We start from the raw sequence: 24,975 nt of genomic DNA, 5'->3' as shown, positions 1-24,975 counted from the left end.
CTGGGTACTCTTCCTGACTCCCTTACTCCATGATAAAACTGTAACTGCTGTTTCTAAATTGTCTGATATCGATAGTCTAGACTATAATCAAGTAAAGAAATGCTTATTAGAGTGTTTGATGTTAATACCTGAAGCTTATAGAAAAAGGTTTCGTGAGCACAGGTGCAATGCAGATGAAACTATGTGTGAATATATTGCTGCGATAAGCACTTAATGAAAGTGTGTGAATATATTGCTGAGTTAAGCACTTATTTTCATAGGTGGGTGAGTGGGTGTCAGGCCACCACTTCTGAAAAGCTGGCAGACCTTGTGGTGAGGGAACAAGCCATTAGCAGTTTGCCTAAGGACATGAGAATCTGGTTTTCATATAGAGAATGCAACACCGCAGATGAGTTGGGGAAAAAGGGAGACCTATATCTAGGAAGCAGGACATCACTACACAGGAAAGAGATGCCCAGTGCTGCACATGGGTATAAGGGACCAGATGGTGGGCAATCTAAACCACCCCAACAGAGTCTACCAGTAACAGTGGAAGCCACTAGTTCAGGTACATGGCCAGGATCAAGAGTTAAATGTTTTAAATGTAACCAGTGGGGCATCTAGCATATAGATGTTCACTGGAGCAAGGTGGGGATAAAAGATAGGGGACCCAGCAATTGGAAATAACAGAATGCCAGCAGTAAGTTTTCTGGAGACCACAAGGCTTCCAAACTATCACAAGAAGTTATATTCTATCTTACCAGATGGGAAACAGGCCATTGCTAAGAGAGACACAGCCTCTGACCTAACCATTGTGTAGCCTGCAATGGTTAAAGAGGAGCACTACTTGCTTGGGTAGTCTACTCTAGTCAGTGTTTTAGGAAGGGCCCATTCTAAATACCTTTGGTTAGGGTTCAGCTTGACTGGGAGGGTGGAAAAGGAAGCAAGCATGTAGGTGTGTTTGAGGATATCCCTGCAGATGTCCTGTTAGGGAATGATTTTGATAATGCAGTACCTTGTATGTATGCAGTTACATGCAATCAGGCTTGGAGACAAGCACTTGGGTCTGGTAACCTGGGGGGATGCAGACAGTCTGCACACTTGAAGCCAGGACTGGTGAGGTGATTACTTCCAAGAGGAGCTACCCTGTAACAGTGAGACTGAAGGTGAGCCACAGCTGGTGGTGGGTACTGATGTTCCCTTGGACAGAGCTACTACAAGGGGAGAGATGAGTAGTAGTACCCAGGCTGACAATGAGGCACCACTGTCAGAGGATACAAGACTTCCTGTGGAAGGGGAGATTGAAGGGTTACAAAGAGAGGTGAGAAAGGCTCAGCTCTCAGACCCTACATTACAATGCTTGAGGGAGGCAGCTATGGAGGCACCTGATTCTCATGTATAGAGAGTGGACCCCAGAGGGAGGGCTAGAAGGTGAGAGAATACAGAAGTTGGTAGTGCCCAGAGCCTACTGTCTGGCACTTCTAGCCATAGCCCATGATATTCCCTTTGCAGGTCATATGGGCATGAAGCATACAAAGAGACACATTATGCAGAACTTTTATTGGCCTGAGATTTCCAAGGATGTAAAAGGGTACTGCAGGACTTGTGAGCAGTGCCAAAAAGTAGGCAAGCCAGGAGACAAGGTCAAACTCCTTTGATGCCTTTGTCTGTGATTGAAGAACCATTTCAGAGGGTAGCTATGACTACTGTATGGCTTCTGAGTACCCCAAGTTCCACAGGAAAGAGGTATATCCTAGTGGCAGTAGATTATGCCACCAGATACTTTGAAGTGGTGGCTCTTTCCTCCATTGAGGCAGAAAAGGTGGCAAATGCTTTGTTAGAGATTTTCAGCAGGGTAGGCTTCACAAAACAAATACTGACTGACAGAGGTGCCAATTTCATGTCAGACCTGCTGGCTTGTCTGTGGAAGCACTGTGGGGTGAAGCACCTAAAGACCACCCCCTACCATCCCCAGACTAATGGTCTGGTAGAGAGGTTAAACTCTACACTAAAGACCATGCTATGAGCACTTTCAGACCAGTTTAAGAGGGAGTGGGACAAATATTTGCCCCATCTGTTGTTTGCTTACAGAGATGTGCCCAAGGAATCCACAGTTTTTTTCACCCTTTGAGTTGCTGTATGGGTATAGGGTGAGGGAACCTCTAGATTTGATTCATGATGAGTGGGAGGGTGAGTGTGAATCCCACAGGGACATATGTTGTAAACCTCAGCACAAGGCTCAGGGAACTCTGGGGCTTGGCCCAAGAGAACCTAGCAGAAGCCCAACAGCAGAAAAAGGTCTGATATGACAGGAATGCTCGAGCTAGAGAGTATGCTGTAGGGAGCAGGTTATGGTTCTCATTCCTGTCAGACACAACAAGCTGCAGGTAGCTTGGGAGGGACCATTCAATGTGATAAGAAAGGTCAGTGATGTTAACTACAGTGTATGAAGTAAACTGGTGAAACCGGCTGAACAAAACGGAACCTTTGGAACAGTTCAAAAAGGCTTAAAGTTTATTTTCCGAGTCCACTTATATACTGACAGAAATAAAAAATAAAGAAAGAACCAAATACTGTGAAACGCTAAATGCGTGAGATAGTTTTAAGGGCGACTCTTGCTGTATAGGTTTTCCTTTATTTTGATCAAAAACATTTTTATAAACATAATGTTTATACATGAATTTTATTTAGGACATAGGTTTTAATCTTGTTAGTTAGATTTGAACTGTATATTTATTACTATTTTAAGTATAGGTAAGCTTAGTGGACAGCCAACTTTAAAGGCAGGTTGTTTACATACATTTTTTTTGCAAGTAATAAAACCTTGCTTGTATTTAGCAGAATGTGGAAAGTTATGAAGGGTAGCAACAATCATTACTACCACAACTGCATTTAGAGTAAAGATTTATCAGCACACTTGCTTATTTAGTTTTATATTTTTAAATTTACATATTTGTATAATTATACTTAAACTTATAAACTGAATATGCTGTATTTAATTAATGTAACAAGTTAGATTTATGATTTATAGTATCAATTTAAACAAATCTGTATAAACTTGCAACTTATAGTGTTATACTGTTAGTACTAGCACTTTAAAACACCAATGGTAAGCCATTTACGCTAATTGCAAGCACATGCATTGATTTAAAAACTGCATTGTATGGAAAAACTTTTGTCTGAGGAAGTCCCACTATTACGTGGAACGAAAAACGCGTTTAGCGTTTCACAGTATTTGGTTCTTTCTTTATTTTTTATTTCTGTCAGTATATAAGTGGACTCGGAAAATAAACTTTAAGCCTTTTTGAACTGTTCCAAAGGTTCCGTTTTGTTCAGCCGGTTTCACCAATTTACTTCATTTCCTGGTTCGTAGAAGTGCTTTGGGTTAACTACAGTGTATAACTACTAGGCAGGAGGCAGGAGCACAAATTGTACCATGCTAAGACCATGAAACCTTACTATGATAGGGAGGCCCTTGCAATAAGTATTTGCAGTAGAGGGCAGGAGGACTCTGAGGGGTATGCATTGCTATAGCCAGCCAGCCAGAAAAATCCCACGTTATTATGGTGGAGAATAGGGTTGCAGGCTTATATGACAGTGCAGCACTGTACTGGGGTTAGCAATGCCAAGGCAGCTGGAATCTCAAGACAGGAAATAAGGTGATGTATTCCCAGATAGGTTCATTCCGCTCAAGCAACATTTCTCAAGGGTCAATTGAAAAACTAACTTGAGTCTTCAAAGGGGGGAAGAAGTGTGTTGAAATAAGGTACTGCCAGTACAGCTAGCTGGAATTTTGTAAATAATTATATGCCATTGGTGAATATCAAAATGATTTATACAAGATGCTTGTGTTACAAATGTATTAGAATGTATGTCATCTGTATATCAAACTGCTTGTACAGATGTGTCTGTTGAAAAGGCATTTGTAGAGTGTTGTGTTTGAAATGTAAACACAGTGTGCCCTACTGGAGGAGAACATAAATGTATCTGGACTATTGCAACTCTTTAAATGTATATGTTAACAGCGGAAACTGGAGGGTTAACCTCAGTCCAGCAAACTTTAGAAAAATATCTGAAATCAAATTACTTTATAAGCTATACAATAAAGAGGCTATCCCTCAAGTTTTTAATGCAGCTAGGACACAAAGTCTGTACTAGGAAGGTTTCTGTATTGTCCTTGGAGTGAACTAATTTCTAATTTTGAAGCATGAAGGAATGCAATTGCTTTATGACTTCCAGAATCTGCAAAAGATCTGAGCAAAAGCCCTTGTCTAGATATTTTTACAGGTAGATGCTAAATGCTGCCAGCTTTTAGCAATGGGGTTTTGGCCTGGGAACTAGAAGTCAGATGACCAGAAATTATGTCATTCTGCAAGGCATCCCAGCAGTAATATTTTAGATAATATTTTGAGAAGTCTCAGATTGAGACAGAACATTCTGCATTCTGTCTTGGACCTGACAACATTTAGAAGATCCATTCACCACATCTGCCTTGCTATATTAGTAAGTTCTTAGGTAATATTTATTCTCTTAGATTCAGTCAGGAATATAGTGAAGCTTAGTTTAGACATTTTTCTTTATTTATTTGAGACCGTCCTGCAATGTTGTTTTTAATATTTCCTGTGGTTTTGAACTCTGATGTCACTTTGAATATATATTTAGTATTGTCTTGTTCTTTTATTATTTATTATTAAATATATTTAAACATGCATTATTAAATATATTTAAACCTTTCATTGTGGCTGATCTGTATAGAGATGTTTAGGCTTTGAGAGTACTTCCATATTTATTTGGTGACACTGTGTGGGTCACTCCTAATAGCCTTGCTCTTGGTCAAACTACCATTTCTGTTAATATTAGTATTACATAGTAAGATTTGACACCCTTTGTTAAGGACCTTAAGATAGCTGGCAGGAGTGAATTGCGGCAGTGAAAACTACCTTATAGTATGCACAGAAGGGGGCATAGCTAGTAAACCTGTGCCAACCTTTCCCACGTGTGTGTGTGTGTGTGTGTAAATCAAACCTCAAAGGGTATGTGTGTGTCAGCTACTTGGGCAGGGACATGAAGCACTGGTTGGACAGAGAGGGTGCTGGAGATCTTGGCTTGGTCACTAAGCTGAGATCTCAATTCTATAGCTGTGCCAGTGTGGAGTCACTGAGGATCTGGAGAAAGAGGGAGAAACCAGCCCTGGCCTGCATCTGGAAATACTGTGTGTGTGTACCTGTTATCCTGTCAGTAAACATCCCCCACAGGTGCCAGTGGTGAGGATTGAGGCTTTTTGATTACTGGTTCTACGGTGGGTTGTCACAGACATAACCAATGATTACTTGCAGATCAGTGTCTTGATGATTGATGCTTTGAAAATCTCAGTTTTTCCTTGTAGTAACAAGTTGGTTCTGCATGACATTTTGCATGTAGACTGTCATGCAGAGACATAACTAGGGTATGGTGAAGGAGGCAGCTGCCCTGGGTGCAAAGTGTTAGATGATGTGATCCATAGATGCCATACTTCTTTAGTGCATTACTCCATTCCTGAAGGTATGTCAGTAATGCATTTGCATTCACTGATGTGTTTTACTGCTCTGTGTGGTATCAAACTATAGAAGCCATTTGCTACAAATAAAGTAGGTTGTTTACTACAGTTTAAAAAGCAAAGATGAGTGCTTACCCCCTAAATATGAGTTTGGAGACTTTTATTTGAAAAGACCTTGTTTTTTGCTCCTCAACTAAAAATGTTGAGGGGGCACTAAATCAGGGAATGGCACAGATTAACAGAACAGCTAGCTATTGCTAAGCAGTCATGTGTTCTTGGTAACAGACTCAGTCAGATCAAAGCAGTCATTTGTTTTTGGTAACAAACTCAATCAGATCAATCACTTCAAATCTTTACATGGCATCACACACAGCTAATTGATTTTCAAGTACACAGCAGTGTCAGTCCACAACAGGTAGCAGAGAACACTCACCTTTGATTCAGAATGCTGTGGGCTCTATTCCCACATCAGGTAGATTGATTACTGATACATCAAACTGAAGTTTCATCTGCTTGTGTCTGTGGTAGCTCAGGTGGATGTGGATGTAAAAGATCCCATGGCACCTATTGAAAAAGTTATATACACGACCATATCCAACTAAATACAAAATTTTCATTTTTACATATTTACAAAATATTGATTACAATCCTCTTTTTGTTACATTATAATTTTTTTCTGTTTTTATAGACCCACACTCCTTCTTCTACAACCACCATTTGACTTTCCTTATAATATTTGGTATTACTCAATTTCCACTGAACAAAATTTCATTCAGTCTTTCATTCCATATTGCCCATACAATACAAAACATTTTATTATCTGTATATTTGACATATTCCTTACTATTATTGTCATAAAAAACATATGCAGTCATATCCATATTTATCTTCTTGTAATCTTGCATTTCTTTAATAATCTTTTCTGCCATTATTTTGTCCCATATTTTTTCAACTCTGTATACTGCACAAAATGCATTCTACTGTCTCAAATAATGTCTTTTTATTTAATCTCTTATATAACATGCTTTGTTTTACTGGCAATTTATTTGCAACCTCCATGGGAAATCTTATTTCATACTCCATTTATTCCTTTCTTTTATAGCTCCAACTTTTTCTTCTGTCAAATTTCTCCATGGATGTATGTCAGAATTTTATGTCATTCTGTTTTTATACCATATCTTGTTATTTGCTTCTATTTTCAGTTCCCATATTTTATTTTTTTTCTCAATACATCTTTATTCACCCATATTTTCTCTCTCTTTTATTAGTTTTCATTAAGTACCTTTCTCTTTCATATTTCTGTTTTAATATTCTTACAACAATGTGTTTTCTTGCCTATTTATCCATTTCAACACCTTATATACATTTAATGAATCTAAATATATTATAGGATTTCTAGTCTCCCTTCTTATTCATGTATAACACTCCTCTTTTCACTGCCAAGATCCCCATATAAATCTAAAGATTATTTCAAGAAATTGTTTCTCCAAATTTATTGGCATCATATATACACTGTGCATGACATTTTCCCTATCAATATTGCACTAATTAAATGTACTTTTTTCTTACAAGATAATCTATATCTGTTTCATATAATACTAATTCCTTTTAATTCTTTCAAACTTTTCTCCCATTGTTCATTTATTATATTCCCCAAGTTAATTCCTACTATTAATATGTTTTTTCTTCCAAATTGTATTCCTTCCAACTGTTCCTCATCTCCCAAACCCTTGCATTTTTCTCTATTCATTGTTAATCCAACTTTGTGTAATTTTGATGCACATATATACTTACCTCTTTCATTTTCCTCTATTCTTAGTCATCCAAATTATATCATCTGCATATGACATAATAATTGGACATGAAATACCCATTTTCTGTACATGGTTAACTTTTTTCCATTTCTTCATTTATTTCTTTAACTAAACAGTTCATGACCATTACAAAGAAAATACTACTATTTGGACATCCTTGTTTTAAGCCTCTGTTCATCTCAATTTTTTCACTTAACCAACCATTTACTAAGATCTTAATATTAGTATTTTTATACACTAACTCACATACTTTTTTATTTGTGTACAACTAAAGCCTTCCATTATTTGCCATAATATTTCATGCTGCATTGAATCAAATGCTTTCTTTATAACAGCCACCATTAATTTTGCTTCCTTTTTTCCTTTTTTTATATCATCCAAAATTTCCCTAATTATCGTTAATAATTCTTGGCTTCATTTTCCTTTAACGCCATAAATGCCTTCTTCCATTATATATTCCAATTTACGTTGCAGTTTTTTGCATTACTTTCATAAATATTTTATAATCAATGTTATTCAACATTACTGGTCTCCAGGTTTTTTTTTTATTTCATTCTTATCTCTTTTTTCCCATATAAATCACATACCTCCCCTACATATTTTTGTATGACAAATATCATCATTTAGCTTTAAACACTTCCACCAAAATTTCTTTTTTCCATTGTATCAAATTCTTATACATTAAATATCCTATACCATCTGGTTCTGCTGCTGAATTTATATTTATTTTCCTCATTACCATCTCTAAGTCCATAATTGGCATTTGTTTTTCCAACTCTTTGTTCATCTCTTCTGTAAACTGCTTCATTCTCCAATTATTTTTTTCTTTATCTCTTTTTTATCATCTCTTTAACATACTGCACTACAATATTCATAATATTTCTTTGTTTCTCTTTCAATTTCTCCATCTTTATTTTTCATTTATCTCATTATACTACTTTCTTCCTTTACTTTTTTACGCAAATATGGTAATACTGCTTCCTTTTTCTTTGTAAAAAGTATTTTTGTTCATGTAATAAATGTTTATTTTTTTCTTGATTTTCGTAGTAAATCGCTTCTTCATTTCTAAAACAGTCATCCAGTTTGTCTAATACAGAAGAAATAATGTGGGAATTTAGAAAGTACATATATTAGAGGAAAATTGAAAACAGAGATACACTATTTTGATATATAAAATATAAATAAAAATAGTGATAGAAGAAGTACTAGAAACAAAATTTTCATATCATTTGGCTATATGGATATAAATAGAAGAGAATAAAGAACATAAAAAATTGCAAAAAGAATAAAGAGAATAAATGAAAAAGAGAGGATTGATAAAGGTAAAAAAAGATGTAATGGAGTTATGGAAAAATGATTGTTTGACAGTGGGATTGTTATAATAACCAGTCAGAATGGTGGATAGTATTAAAGGGAAATATGAAAGAATGTATTTAATTTGGGAAAATAGAATAAGACAAATAGAAAAATAAGAATATATACAAACACAAAAAACTGCTTCATTCTCCAATTATTTTTTTCTTTATCTCTTTTTTATCATCTCTTTAACATACTGCACTACAATATTCTTAATATTTCTTTGTTTCTCTTTCAATTTCTCCATCTTTATTTTTCATTTATCTCATTATACTACTTTCTTCCTTTACTTTTTTACGCAAATATGGTAATACTGCTTCCTTTTTCTTTGTAAAAAGTATTTTTGTTCATGTAATAAATGTTTATTTTTTTCTTGATTTTCGTAGTAAATCGCTTCTTCATTTCTAAAACAGTCATCCAGTTTGTCTAATACAGATTTTTGTGTTTGTATATATTCTTATTTTTCTATTTGTCTTATTCTATTTTCCCAAATTAAATACATTCTTTCATATTTCCCTTTAATACTATCCACCATTCTGACTGGTTATTATAACAATCCCACTGTCAAACAATCATTTTTCCATAACTCCATTACATCTTTTTTTACCTTTATCAATCCTCTCTTTTTCATTTATTCTCTTTATTCTTTTTGCAATTTTTTATGTTCTTTATTCTCTTCTATTTATATCCATATAGCCAAATGATATGAAAATTTTGTTTCTAGTACTTCTTCTATCACTATTTTTATTTATATTTTATATATCAAAATAGTGTATCTCTGTTTTCAATTTTCCTCTAATATATGTACTTTCTAAATTCCCACATTATTTCTTCATATTTACTGTGGTAGAGTCCTAACATTTCTTGAAATAATTTCTCTCTTTTCACTGTTAATCTTCCTAATCTGACTAAACTATAATCCAACAATTTATTGCCATACTATGTAATATAGCTGTTCCTGAACATGTTTCTTTACCCAAAATCCATATTGTACCTCCCATTCATAATTTTTTTGTTCATTCTCTTTCTTTAGTTAAACCTCTAACATCCTCTAAGACTATTAAATCTGTCTCATACTTATTACATCACTATAAAACCCCGATCCTTCTTACTATATTTTAGACTATTGACATTGATAGATACAGTTCTAAGATTGTTTGCTTCTCTTCTCCTTAATTTGGAATAAATTATTTATTTATCCGTTTCCTTTCTTTTTTACTTTCAGACTTACAGCTTGGAATTTCCTCTTTTTTTCCAATGAGTATCCAATCTAAATATTCTCTATCACTAACCTCTGATCCACTTTTCATCTCCCTTTTTGTTTATCAATCTTATTTTATTCTCTACTTTTATTTACTCTCTCTTTTAGCTTTTTCTTGTTCTTCTTGTTTCAATTATTCTTTCCTATTTACTTTTTCTCTAACCTGTACCTCTATATTAAGTTCTATATTTTTCTCTTTCTCACAATCCATCCATAAATGACCCATTTGTTTGCATGTATAACATTTCATTTCACGTTTTTTTTTGCATCATAATCAATCTTCCCACATAAATAACATTTCTTTTTGTCACAATTACTTACAAAATGTTCCTCCATCCCAAAAAAAAACATGTTTTATGTTGTCCCCAGTGCTTAACAGTTCTGTGACCTTCAACATTAATCATACTAGGAATATTATACAATTTTTCCATTTTCTATTTTCAAAATCACATTACAATCCTAAGCCCCTATTCAAAGTCCTCTGTTATCAAATATTTTAGAAATATCCTTCACGTCTTTGCAAAAGTTCTTTAATAAATATTTTTAACAGCTTCTCTTTCAGTTTCTGTCTGAAATTGTATGCTAACTTTTTGTGTTTTATGAAAGTCCTTATATTTTATTTTATTTTATTTTATTTTACATTTGTTGACTGGGCTAGTCCAGCTGGATATATGTCCATTTTCAGCAGAGGCCCAGGGAGAAAGGCTCCTCAAAAACACAGTAAAATATATATAAAATGACGGTTTTCACAGATGCAAATACAATACATATATAAGCAATTTTTTTACATGACAGTTTTTACAGATGAGGGTGCATAACATATATTTGCTATTATTTTCACTTCAATACATTTATGCTTACGAAATTGTTTTACTTACAACATTAGGTAAGTCCTAAAAGCCCATTTTCTTCATGGTTTTCAGAAAGCAACTAGTATATACTTAAGAGGTGACAGGTGTCTTGTGATAAATGAGGTAAATTAGTCTGGGTTTGCACATGGACATAACCAATGGGATTTAAGGTAGATTTTTATTTTGTTTTTAAATAGGGTTGTTGAGGATAGAAAGGTCACGTCACTAGGGTGTGAGTTCCAGGTTTTGCCCACGATATTAGAGAACAATGGATCACCAGCCATATTGTTGGTTTTACCTATTTGTATTAATATTTTATTAGATGAGCATAATGTCTTAAGGTTGTTAAAGGGATTGATAAGGTTGGAGAGGATTGGAGTATTGATAGGCTGATACAGGATTTTATGGGCAACTGTTAATTGGTTAAATAGTAGTAAGTTTGGCAACTCTAGCCATCCTAGTTGTTCAAAATTAATCAAGTGATGGGTTCTGAATGTGGATCCTGTTGCAAATCTGGCAATATTATTGTAGGAGATAGTCAGCTTGTTCTGGTTGTTTTTAGACAGGTTAGTATATATATATATATATATATATATATAGGGGAAGCATAGAGGAGGATAGAGATTAAGTGGGTGTGAGCAATAGTATCCCTAGCTAGTGGGGTAAGAAAGGGTTTGATTCTATAGAGGGAGCCAAGCTTTTTATTGACAGTTTTTATAGTATTGTTAATGTGAATATCAAAGTTAAGGTTATTATGAATTAGTACCCCTAGTAGTTTTGTAGTTGAATCAGGAGATATGATAGTACAGTTGTTTGATGTAACAGTAAAGTTAAGAGGGGAGGCCCTATGGGTGGGAGTGAATAGTAAGAGTTTTTTTGGGAGTTTAAAATGAGGCAGCAATGTAGAAGCCATTTCTTAACTTTGTTAAACACATTTTGGGTGAGGGTCTATAGGTCTGATGGAAAGGTGGCTGAGCAAATTAATGTGGAATCATCTGCGTATTGTATATAGGTAGCTTGAGGTATTGCAGAATGTAGGTCATTGATAAAAAAGGAAAATAGCAGAGGTCCTAATATTGAGCCTTGGGGGACACTGAGCTCAATGGGGAGATGAGTAGATAAGTTGTTCTCCCACAGAACAGCCTGTTGCCTATTGTTTAAGTAGGATTTAAACCATTGCATAGCCAGTGCATCTAGTGATAGGTTTTTGAGTATGTTTATGAGAAGTTGGTGGTTAACCATATCGAAGGCTTTTGAGAGATCAATAAAGAGGGCTGAGGATAGATTGTTGTTATTGCAATTTTTGTTAAAATAGTCAGAGAAGGATAAGAGGGCAGTAGTGGTGCTATGAAATGGCCTAAAGCCATGTTGGCAGTTGGCTAATAAGTTGTTATCTATAAGATGGTTTAACAATTGTCTATGAATGCATTTCTCAATGATTTTTGCCAGTGGAGCTAAAATAGCAATAGGTCTATAGTTGGATAATTCATTAGAGTTGCCACCTTTATGCAGGGGGATAATATGTGAGATCTTCCAGATAGATGGGATAGTTCCTTCAGTGACAGTTATGTTAATCAGGATGGAGATGGGATAAGCTATGGCTTTTACAGCTTTTTGCAGATATTCTGCAGGTAGGAGATCAGCTGCAGGGGTGGTAGGTTTGAGTTTCTAAATAAGAGTACAGACAAGGGATGTAGGAACAGGTTTAAGCTGAAATGAGGGAGGTATGCTAGCAGTAGAGGAAGTCAGAGATGAGCTGTCAGGAGTTAGTTAATTGGCAAGAGACTGAATGGTCTCAGTAAAGAGTGTGTTAAAGGTATTGGTGATTTGCTTTGGACTATCATGGTCAGAGCCTGATGGAGTGGGAGTGACAGAATGACCTGGGTGTAAAAGTGTGTTAATCCCTGCCCAGAACTTTTGTGGTTTGTTTTGATGGGGTTGTTGGAGTTGGATGTAGAAGTGTCTTTTGTCTGACAGAATGGCTTTTTTGGTATCATTTCTTAGCTGTCTAAATTTTAAGTTATCCTCTGGGCTTTTAGTAGTACGCCATTTGGCCCAGACTTTATTTCTGAGGAGCATTTTTTGTTGGGTGTTTTTCAGAGCCAGGGGCCAGGTTTAATCCTAGTTCTAATGGTTCATTTTGGCGAATGTGTCAGTTCAATGTGTATATGTCTTTTCTTTTTCATACTCTTTCAAAAATGTTTCTAAAACTGCAGCATTCTCAAAGAAAATGTTAAAATAAGTCTGTTTTTTTAATCAGAAAAAAAGCTCTTACCTGATGTGCCTTGATACCGAAATGCACAAATATCTTGTCCCATATTGCATACCTGTCCATTTCTTGGTCTTCTTTATCTGAATTCTAGTTACAGGTTCCTTCTTTTCTATGTCTTCATCCTCTCTCTCCATTTTTCTGTTCTGCAACCACTTCTGCAAATGTTTTTCACTTAAGTTCATGTCCATCCTCTCTATGTATTCTTTTCCATCATTTTACCCCAAGATAAAGCCTTCTCTGTCCCTGGCTCACTCTGATCAACTAGCACCACCAATAAATCATCCTGCAACCCTCCTGACTGGATGGTTGTAATAATCCTTCTTCCTGTTGTCACTCACTTCCCTTTGACTCCATAAATAATTTGCACTGAAAAATATCTTCAGTATCCCATATCTGGTCACTGTCATAATTCTCTCAGTCAGATATCTCCACTTCCTTCTTGGCAAACAAACACAAGGAGTCGGCATTAGCTCTACTCCTCACTCCTCCATCACCGTGTTTGTGTGCTGTCTCCCAGCCACCACTGCATCAAGAATGGATGTTCTCATTTGGCCACACACAGTGTGAGTGTTGTAGCAAGAGGAGATGTTCCCCAATGCATTGGCCAAATTTCCACTAGTAGTAAAAATACCACCTTGGGTGTCCCCTGAAAGGAGGCTACTGGCCTAGTGGGACTAAGCTGGTTGAAAAAGGAAAAATACAAACAATTAAATAAATAAATTAAATTAAATAGCCTATGCACAACTTTTACACTGAAATGTCAAATTCTCATTAATAGTATTGGACATCTTTGCAGCACTTTATCTACATCATATTAGTTAATGTGAGGAACTAGTGGTCTATGGTCTGTTTGCAGTTAGAAACCATCCAATCCTAATAAATATCAGAAGAATCATTCACATGCCCATATTCCTGCTAGGAATTCTTTTTCAAATTAACAATATGTTTTTCCCTCTGTTTGGTTAGCATTCTGTAACAGAAAGCAAATGACTTGACTTTGTCTTCATCCAGTAATATGAAGGCAGCACTCAGTCTATAGCTGCTAGTGTCAGCATTTACTATGGTAGATATAATTACATCAGAGTACATAAGCAATGGTGCAGACATTAGTATAAACTTCACTTCTTTTGAATGTCTGCTGTTGGGAATCTCCTCATGTTCATTCAAATCTTTCCTTAGGGGGTCTGTCACAGGATTTAATAGTGTTGGCAGTCCTGGCACAGATTTTCTCAAGAAATTAAGTATGTCAGGCACTTTTCTCATCACATTTGTAGGACTCTCTAACATAGCCATAGCATTTACTCTGCTTGCATCTGGTCTGATGCCATTACCAGTGAGGTGATGTGCAAAATACTGAGTTTCAATTTGAAAAAGCAACACTTCGGTTTATTTGACATGAGACATGATTATTTTATAGTTTGAAGCACAGTCTTTGACCTCATATCATGCATTTGCTTATTAAGCCCAAACACTAAAATGTCATAATTTATGACCATGACACCCTTGTGGCTTCTTAACAAGGTACTCTTTTCACCCTCAAAATTTTCAGACATAAGTGATCCCAAAGGGTAACTGCCTGAAATAGAATTTCCCCACTGGAGATAAAAATGTTGACAGTACTTCTGCATGGACTAGGGTTATTTGCTGAAACCTACAGGAGGTACATAATAATGATAAAATTGTAGGCAAGATAAACCTCTCTCTCTCTTTTTACTGCATCACTTAGTTTTGTTAAGTTAACACATGTTATAACTTAACCATTTTTCTTAATTACTGTGCCCAGTGGCACACTGTTAAGAGAAAAAGCTTTAAAACACATTATTATTTGTCTCTTTCTCCCATCTAGCAAAATGAATATGCTATTTGCTGAAGTGTTGGTAAGAAAAGGTCATTGAACCATGTTTATTAAAGATGGGCTTTATCTATGATAGATGTAGTTTGCTTATGAACTTGGATAACACCTGTTTTCTATACTTCTGAATACTGAGGCAGGCTCTGGAAAATTCCAGCTACCACTGTGGTTTTGAGGTAAACATTCTACACTAGCTGTGGTTTTGAGGTAAACGTTCTACACTAACTGTGGTTTTGAGGTAAAGCATTCTTTTCTGAGGTAAATTGTGATCCTAGATGTTTTTCATAGCCAACTGTCAATTGTTAGAAATGTAACAAAAACTATTTTTGGCTAGTTACAGGAAAGCATAAAAGTTGATGTCAGTAACCAAGCTGATCAGATTGAGATCATCTTGGCCAACATGTTGCTGTAATCTGGTTAGCAGTTAATAAAGGAAATTTTCATCACCTGAGGCAGATGTGACTCGCTTAAATTTTTTCTTCTGACATTTTGGTCCTTCGGACCGGAAACCTCTATGAAGATACGGATCAGACTGACAGAGAGACCAAAAAACCTGCGCAGGTGAGGGTTTCTCATCTTAAGATTCCCTCGACAGAAAGCCCTCCGACTGATTTGTCGTTGGAAAGAGGCCGGCCGCTCTCTGATCCCTATCTGAGGGACGGTTTCTGAACCAACAAGGGAAAACGGAGTCTTATCTGGTTCAGGTAGGATGAAAATACCTTTTTTTTCTTAAAATTTAATTTAACCTTGTCGACAGGGGTTTTATTTTTAGTTAAGGGTTTTATTTTTAGTTAAGTTTGGGTAGGAATAATTATTAAGATTATTTTGTTAGGATTACCTGTTATTTTGTTAGTATCCCCGTTAAGATAGCCCCATTTTGTAATAAGCCCTGTAAAAATAATTTTGATGCAGTCCAAAAATATACAGTCCTAAAAATAATAAATGCAGTCCTAAAATATACAGTCCTAAAATAAGAAATCTAAGGAAAACATGGGTTCAAGTTGCTGCAAGTGTGAGAGTGATGCCTGTTTGAATGTTGATGCTAAGTATATGAAAAGTTTAAACAAAAATAATGTTACATTTTTGAAGAAGTGGAACTTGAAATATGATTTTGATGAACACTGAATAAGAATGCCTGTGCAAAATTGGTTAGAGATTTGAAAAGAGATGCAGGAACTAGAACTAAAAGCAAAGACAATTGGGATTTCCCCAAGCACAAAAATGGTTAGAAGAAGCAAATAAATGAGCTATAAAAGAAAAACAGTGTCAGGAAAAAGAGAAAATAAATCAAACGGGATCACTGGTGCCAAGTGGAAAAGTAGCTTTATTTTTAGATAAGGAGGATGAGCATACAGTTTGTGCAGTACAAAGGCAGGCAACCGCCCCACCGTATGGTGAAATTGCTGCTGCCATACCGGGGGAACCTCCTCAATATCAGTCTGAAGATGTGGGATCTGTACAGCAGAGTGGGTTATTAGCTGCTCAAGGAAATGTTGTGACCCCTCCAATTTACCCACAAATTCCCGTAGTACCTAAAGTTGCTTTACAACAGGTAGACCAACCTATGCAGTTAAGGTCAGGACCAGCAGGGCAAGGACGTTGGACTATTAAACTTTCTGACCATTCAGAAGCTCTTCCCTTAATACAAGTTGCAAACCCACAAGCAGGAGATGTTGGACAAGAACCAACTATTTTAGTTTATCGTCCCTGGGCTAGAGAGGATATAAAACGAGCTACTGATGGTATCCCTCATCCCAAGGTTAATTTTCAAAAGTTTTCTGAGGACATAGTTGGTATGCATTTAAGTTATCATCTAAATGGTTTGGAAGTAGAACAAGTAGTGCAACAAATCCTGGGTCCAGATTGGCATTTAGTTTGTGGTACTTGGACATGTAAGGCAGATGACGGCACTACATTAAAGCATAATTCTGGGGTGTTAGACACACAAGTCACTGATCTGTTAAAGAGAATTTCTGATAAGTGGCGTCCAAGAGCAGATTGGACAGTAATAAATCAGTGCATTCAAAATGATGATGAATCTGTAGATCATTATATTGTAAGATTGACAGAAGTGTTCAATAACCATTGTGGAATGATGATTCCGCAGAATCAGACTAATGATAGTCCGTATGAACAGCAATTAAAGAATGCTTTTCTTAAAGGTTGTAAGGCTCCGATAAGTAGTTTTATTACTAAGCACATGGTAGATCACAGAACATGTAGACTGCAACCTTTGTTTGAATATGCACGGCATGCTGAGCGACATTTTAATCTAAAAAAAGAAAAAGAAAGTACAAGTGTTGGCAGTAGGGGATGATGGTGGGATATTCCTAGTACAGGACCAAAGGGGGCAAGGGCGCTGTGGTGGCTTAAAAAAAATGTGGGGCCCACAATGGGACACGTTAAATGAACCGGGTGGACATTCAGCCTACAGGGAAAGGTTAAAACGTGGAGAATGTTTTAAATGTGGTAGACGTGGGCACTTCGCTGCCGACTATGAAGAGTGGCAACATCCCCCACAGCTTACGAACAAGGGCTCCACATGACTATATGATAGTAAAGAAAGGCGCCATCTTCATTATGGGGATAGTGAAGAGGCAGACACTCTCTACGATGAATGTCAGAAACACTCTAATGGAAGGGCGGGATTGTGACTGTGAAGTCATAAACCTGGCAAATTTGGGTATTGCTATGCATCTAGATCAGAAACCCATGATAGAGTTTTTTGGTTGATGGACAAAAAGTGGAGTTTTTATGTGATTCAGGTGCATCGCGTACACTTTTGGGTCCAGCAGTTCTGCCTCCGAACTGCGAAACAGATGAGTTTGTCCTTGTAAAAGTGGCAAACGGGAAAATCTATAAGGAACCACTGTCTCATCCTCTACTGTTCACAGATCCGCAAACAAACCAAACTGTTAGGTGTAGGGTAATTATATCAAAAGTTTGTCCAGTTAATTTGCTAGGAAGAGATTTGATGCATGTGTTTGGAATAGCGGCAATTCCCACACCTAAAGGTATTGAGGCAAAAAGGTTAGCGGATGGTTTAGTAGTACAGGGAGTACAAGACTTGTTTTACTGGTATAGCCTAGACTTGATTTCAGATGGCCCAGGGAGGGTTGATACAGAGTTGATCAATCTAGCTCTAAGTGAATCTAGGAGCGGGTCACCGCAGGTTGTGGCGCACTTACATTGTACTATGTTCTATAAGGCCCCTGGTCCGGATACTTGATTTCAGACGGCCCGGGGAGGGTTGATACAGAGTTGATCAATTTAGCTCTAAGTAAATCTAGGAGCGGGTCACCACAGGTTGCGGTGCACTTACATTGTACAATGTTCTATAAGGCCCCTGGTCTGGATAAATAATTTGAAAAAGAATTCTTTAAGCACAAGTGTGCAAGGATAATTTTGAATGATATGTTTTGGGATATGCAAGGTAATACAGTAGTAACCTGTACTTTGACTAAGGAAATGAGTTCTTTATATCTCTCAAGTTATAGCCCACATATCTCAGTTACTAAAGCAATGGGGACACATTGGGTAGATTTGGCGAAAAAGGTAACGATTTGGAACACAATGTCTGAAAGTCAGTTGAAAGATCAACAGATCCAGGTACAAAGATTAAATTGGGTGACTTGGGCACGACCAAGTGTGCACCTCAGGGATGACAAAACAGAAATGGCATGATAAATCCTCCTAACTCAAGAGGAAGATAGTGCGTTAAGTGCCTTGCCTGTAGATTTATGGTCAAAAGGTAAAGGAGATGTAGATTAATGAAAACAGCAGGTGAAGTTTGTATAACTGCAAAGTCAGGTTTTAGACCTCGTAAGCACCAATATCCACTAAGTAAGCAAGCAGAGGAAGGAATTAAACCAGTTATTGAACAGCTAAAACAGGTAGGAATTCTTGTTGAATGCCCAGATTCACCCTGCATTACTCCGTTGTTTCTTGTAAAGAAACCGGACGGGTCATGGAGGTTGGTTTAGGGGATTTACAAGCAGTTAATTCAGCTGTGATCCTAAGAGCACCGGTGGTCCCTGACCCCTATACATTACTTAATGATTTACTACCTCAGCACAGATATTTTTCTGTCATAGATATAAGCAATGCCTTTTTCTCTATACCATTACACAAGGAGAGTAGATTTTGGTTTGCATTCACTTTCCAAGGTAAAAAGATACACATACACCGGATTGCCACAGGGTTATTGTGAGAGTCCGACAATATTCGCACAAGAAATGGCTGCGAATTTAGCTCAGTTTGTTCCCCCAGAGGGAAGCCAGGTTCTGTTGTATGTAGATGATATTTTATTGGCCTCACCCACGCAGGAAAGTTGTAAAAAGGATATCCTAGCCCTTCTTAGTGTTTTAGCTGAGCAAGGACATAAAGTAAATAAAGAGAAGTTACAATTGTGGAAAGCACAAGTAAAGTACTTGGGTTATTTAATTTCGCAGGAAGGTAGACAACTGGAAAATAAAAGAAAACAAGCAATTCTTGAAGCACCTATGCCTACGACTAAGCGGGAGATGATGTCGTTTTTAGGTATGACTAATTTTTGTAGAAGTTGGATTCCTAATTATGCTGAAGAAGTAGGGCCATTGATCGCACTGCTCTATGACACTCCCATGGCAGCTAAAAATAATATACAGTGGACAGATAAGGCAATACAAGCATTTAATAGAATTAAGCAATTGATAGCAGGATCCTCTGTTTTGGGTTTTCCGAACTATTCTAAGCAGTTTGTACAAATGGTTGATTGTAAGGGAGGATATATGACTTCGGGTCTGGTACAGGTACATGGGGACAAACAGAGACCGATAGCTTTTTATTCCTCCAGATTAGATCCTGTTGCAAGGGCATTGCCGCATTGTGTTCAAGCTGTAGTGGCAGCCGCCATGGCAGTGCAAGCCTCAGCATCATTAGTTTTGTTCCACCCATTAAAATTGCGAGTTCCACATTCAGTAGCTACTATACTTTTGCAAGATAAGATAACCTTTTTATCTCCTAGTTGACATTTGTCATGTATGACAGTGCTGCTGACACAGCCACATATGAGCATAGAAAGATGTACTGCTCTTAACCCGGCGACACTTTTGCCGACTCCAGAAGAAGGTACTCCACACGTTTGTTTAGAGAGCATTCATGACAAAGTACTTCCCCGACCAGATTTAATGGATATTCCGTTGGTAGATTCTGATCTTGTTTTGTTTGTAGAAGGATCAGCAAAGAAGGACACTGTAGGAAAAACACTAGTAGGGTATGCTGTCACCACAGAAACTGAAGTTTTGGAAGCAAAAGGATTGTCAAATATTTATTCTGCCCAAGCAGCTGAGTTAGTGGCTTTGACTCGAGCTTGTACCTTAGGGGAGGGTAAAAAAGTGACAATTTATACAGATTGTCAATATGCTTTCTCCACTGTGCATGTTTTCTCTCAACCATGGAAGAATAGAGGAATGGTTACTGCGACAGGCAAACCAATAAATCACAGAGATTTAATTTTACAGTTGTTAGATGCAGTGCAATTACCACTTCAGATAGCGATATGTAAATGTTCCGCACATACTAACAAAAAAGATCCTGTCTCCAGGGGAAATGCTTTTGCTGATATGGCTGCAAAAAAGGCAGCTCAAGAAAATGATTTGCTTTTACATGATAATGATTTAGAGCCCGGACACTTCTTAGACTTAGAGACACTCAAAGTAATGCAAACATTGACAACACAGAAAGAAAAATGTCGTTGGGTGAAATATGGTATCACTCAACAGGATGGGTTGTATAGGGCATCAGATGGCAAAATGGTATTACCCTCAAACCTTTTTAGGTATGCTGCATTGGTTAGCCATGGACCTGCCCATGTAGGAGTACAGACAATGGTTCAAATAGTGTCTAAGGTGTTTTGGTGTAAAGGATTTTCAACTTATGCAAAGCAATTCTGTTTATCTTGTTTATTATGTGCAAAGTATCATGCTCAGGGGGAGTTAAGAAATCTCAGCAGGCATTCCCTACCCCTCCATATCCATTCCATACACTCTGTATGGACTTTATTGAGTTGACACCATCAGAGGGAAAAAAGTTTTGTCTAGTCATAATTGATGCTTTTTCTAAGTGGGTAGAAGCTTTTCCAGTAAAGCATCCTGATGCACACACAGTAGCAAAGCTTTTGACAACAGAAATAATTCCCCGATTTGGCCTTCCAAGACGTATTTATAGTGATAATGGGTCTCATTTTGTAAACCAGATTGTGCAGAAGTTGGGTCAAGTGTTTCAAATTGATCTCAAGTACCATTGTGCTTACCATCCCCAGTCAGCTGGACTGGTGGAGAGACACAATGGTGTCCTGAAGAGTAAACTCCGCAAACTGATGGCAGAAACGCATAGATCCTGGACTGCGTGCCTTCCATTGGCACTCCTGTATATGCGAATCTCACCCTCCTACAAAGGACTTACACCATTTGAACTTTTGTTTGGGAGACCATATTACGTCCCGCAGTGGCAAGGATTGTTGCCAGCGGAACGTGAGGGGGGTGAGGATCTGGCAGATTATATGAAGAAGCTGCTAAATGTCAAGTCTCTTGTAACCAATGACTCCTTTGCAGATTCCAGAAGTGAAACCTTGTTAAGCATGGCACCCGGGGACTGGGTGTGGATCCGAATTGTGAAGAGAAAGAACTGGTCATCCCCCAGGTGGAAAGACCCATATCAAGTATTTATCACGACACCTACGGCTGTAAAGATCGCAGAGAGGACTTTGTGGATTCATATCACCCACTGTAAAAAACTTAAGACTTTTCCTTCTAACATTGATGTTGGTCAGACTCCATCGGACCCCTGAACGCAAAGTCTGACTACAAAGGAAGGATGGCCATGTTGAACTGTTACTGTGAATGGCAATGAAAATCCATTTCTGGAGAACCAAACTCACAGTTTAGCAGACGTATGGTGGTTATATGGAGACAACAAACTCAGATCAAGGCTTACGATTCCCTGGAAGGGAACTTGTGCACTTGCAAAGTTAATTCTGCCATTCTACATTTTCCCAGTTCCAGCGAGCAATTTCGTAAGAGAACCTGAAATAAAGCAGAAGTGTTTGAATAAGAGAAAAAGAGAGGCACCGAAGCAATCCTTCGATAGCAGTGTCTACATCGATAGCATCGGCGTACCAAGAGGAGTGCCTGATGAATACAAAGCAATAAACCAAATAGCAGCTGGTTTTGCATCCATCTTTGTCTGGATTCAACCCAATAAGAATGTGGACTGGATCAACTACATTTACTATAACCAGCAGCTTTTTGTGAACTATACCAAAGATGCATTAAAAGGTATTGCTGAACAACTGGAGGCCACTTCGCAGGTGGCATGGCAGAATCGAATTGCGTTGGATATGCTCCTGGCCAAAGAAGGAGGAGTTTGCAGGATGTTTGGGACTTTCTGTTGTACATATATTCCGAATAACACTGCCCCTGATGGGAGCATCACTCGAGCTTTGAAAGGTTTGGAGATGTTATCCGAAGAATTGGCAGAGAACTCTGGGGTAAATAATCCCTTTACAGACTTTCTACAAGCGTGGTTTGGAAAATGGAGTCATCTCATCAGCAGTTTCCTGGTGTCCGTCGGAGTCGCTGTGGCTATCTTGGTGGTATGTGGTTGCTGTTGTATACCCTGTATCAGAGGTCTTCTACAAAGACTGGTTGATACTGCTGTTACGAAGATGATGTACCAGCAGTTGCAACAGACTGGTGAAAGTGAATGCATTGAAATGTGACTTTTGCAAATGTTTTGAAGTTTAAAAGTTTGTCTTGCAAATGAAGTAATGTATGCAAAGAAAAGCTTAAGTTTTTACCATATATTGCTGAAATAAAAAGACAAATAAAAGTGTTTTGAGGGGGGAAATGTTAAGAGAAAAAGTTTTAAAACACATTATTATTTGTCTCTTTCTCCCGTCTAGCAAAATGAATATGCTATTTGCTGAAGTGTTGGTAAGAAAAGGTCATTGAACCATGTTTATTAAAGATGGGCTTTATCTATGATAGATGTAGTTTGCTTATGAACTTGAATAACACCTGTTTTCTATACTTCTGAATACTGAGGCAGGCTCTGGAAAATTCCAGCTACCACTGTGGTTTTGAGGTAAACATTTTACACTAACTGTGGTTTTGAGGTAAAGCATTCTTTTCTGAGGTAAATTGTGATCCTAGATGTTTTTCATAGCCAACTGTCAATTGTTAGAAATGTAACAAAATCTATTTTGGCTAGTAACAGGAAAGTATAAAAGTTGATGTCAGTAACCAAGCTGATCAGATTGAGATCATCTTGGCCAACATGTTGCTGTAATCTGGTTAGCAGTTAAAAAAGGAAATTTTCATCACCTGAGGCAGATGTGACTCGCTTGAATTTTTTCTTCTGACACACACATCAGCCTGTAAGCTCAGTAACCTGTTCATCTAATCCAAGATCACAAAATATAACTACATTCCCCTCAATCAGACCAATATCACAGGATAAAGTTCTACCCAGCAGATTATCTACATATGGATATGAGTATACACATCTAAAATTCAAATTTGCACCCTTTCCATAATAATGTTAATGTATGCCAATAATACTTTTAGCTATTAGGAAACACTGGGGCACACTATATTATGTCAAATGTTTTAGCAAACTTCTGCAGAGGAATTGCCAGTTTTCATATAAATGGGTAAAATAATCACTAAGATGCTTTCTCATTATAAATATAATAAGACTTCAGGGCACAGACCCGTGGGTTTACAGGTCTGTGGAAAATAGGTAACTACCTATGCAAAACAAAATATTTTACATCACAAAACACAGTAAATTATATGAAATTAGACAGGTTGATATCTGTGTCATAGAAGGGGTGGTTTGTATCATGGCACATTGCATAACTTTTGCAATATCCACAAACAAGACTATTTGCCATGGGAACAGAGAACTACTACATTTGAATTATTTCAAATGTAAACAAGAAAGGAATGCACTACATACATGTCTGTTGGTACATAAAAGTGCATATTTTAGTTTTGTTGGTTTGAATAAGGTATCATGTTTAGTAATAACTGACTGAACAGAAACTTTTAATGAAAAGAGATGCTGTGGATATTTAATTTTAGGTGCAGTCTTCTCACTACGACTAAACAAATGTTTCAGTAGCATATTAAATGCACATATATGCAACTGCTTACCAATTTTAAAAAATGCATTCTTGAAACTCTAAGTTTTTGATTCTGTAATGTATTTAAACATCTGCATAATGTTTTGGCAGAGCACTGGTTAAAAAGATGTCATCATTGTCAAGGGCCTCCATATGGAAGCATTTTTGCAAGTGATTTCAGTTACTGTTTAATGATGTAGTGTTACTTTATGTAACCACTAGATGGCAATAGAACTAACTTTACACAGAATCATACATGAATGTGCACGCACGCGCGCGGGCACACACTTTCATATATATGTGTATGTATGTGTATGCATGTATATATATATATATATATATATATATATATATATATATATATATATATATATATATATATATATATATTAATATATATATATATATATATATATATATATATATATATATATATATATATATATATATATATATATATATATATATATATATATATATATATATATATATATATATATATATATATATATATATATATATATATATATATATATATACATAGATACATAGATATATATATCTATACATAAATATATGTATATGTGTATGTGTATCTCTCTCTCTCTCTGTATATATATATATATATATATATATATATATATATATATATATATATATATGTATGTATATAAACCCAGTGGATATATTTTTTAAAGAAATATGTCACATTACTAGAAGTTTCATATCAGTTATGACAGTTTTTAATTTGAATTTATAGACTGCAATTCCTGGGCAGCCGCGGTGTTGCAGCGGTTAGTGTTGTCGCCTCACAGCAAGAGGTTCTTCAGTTCGATTCTCGGCTGGGGTGCCTTCTGTGCAGAGTCTGCATGTCCTCTCTGTGGTCGC

The sequence above is a fragment of the Protopterus annectens genome, chromosome 1.part2 (assembly GCF_019279795.1).
Source record: "Protopterus annectens isolate FY-2018-M chromosome 1.part2, PAN1.0, whole genome shotgun sequence".
NCBI classification, from domain to species: Eukaryota; Metazoa; Chordata; order Ceratodontiformes; family Protopteridae; genus Protopterus; species Protopterus annectens.
This window is presented reverse-complemented; position numbering follows the sequence as displayed.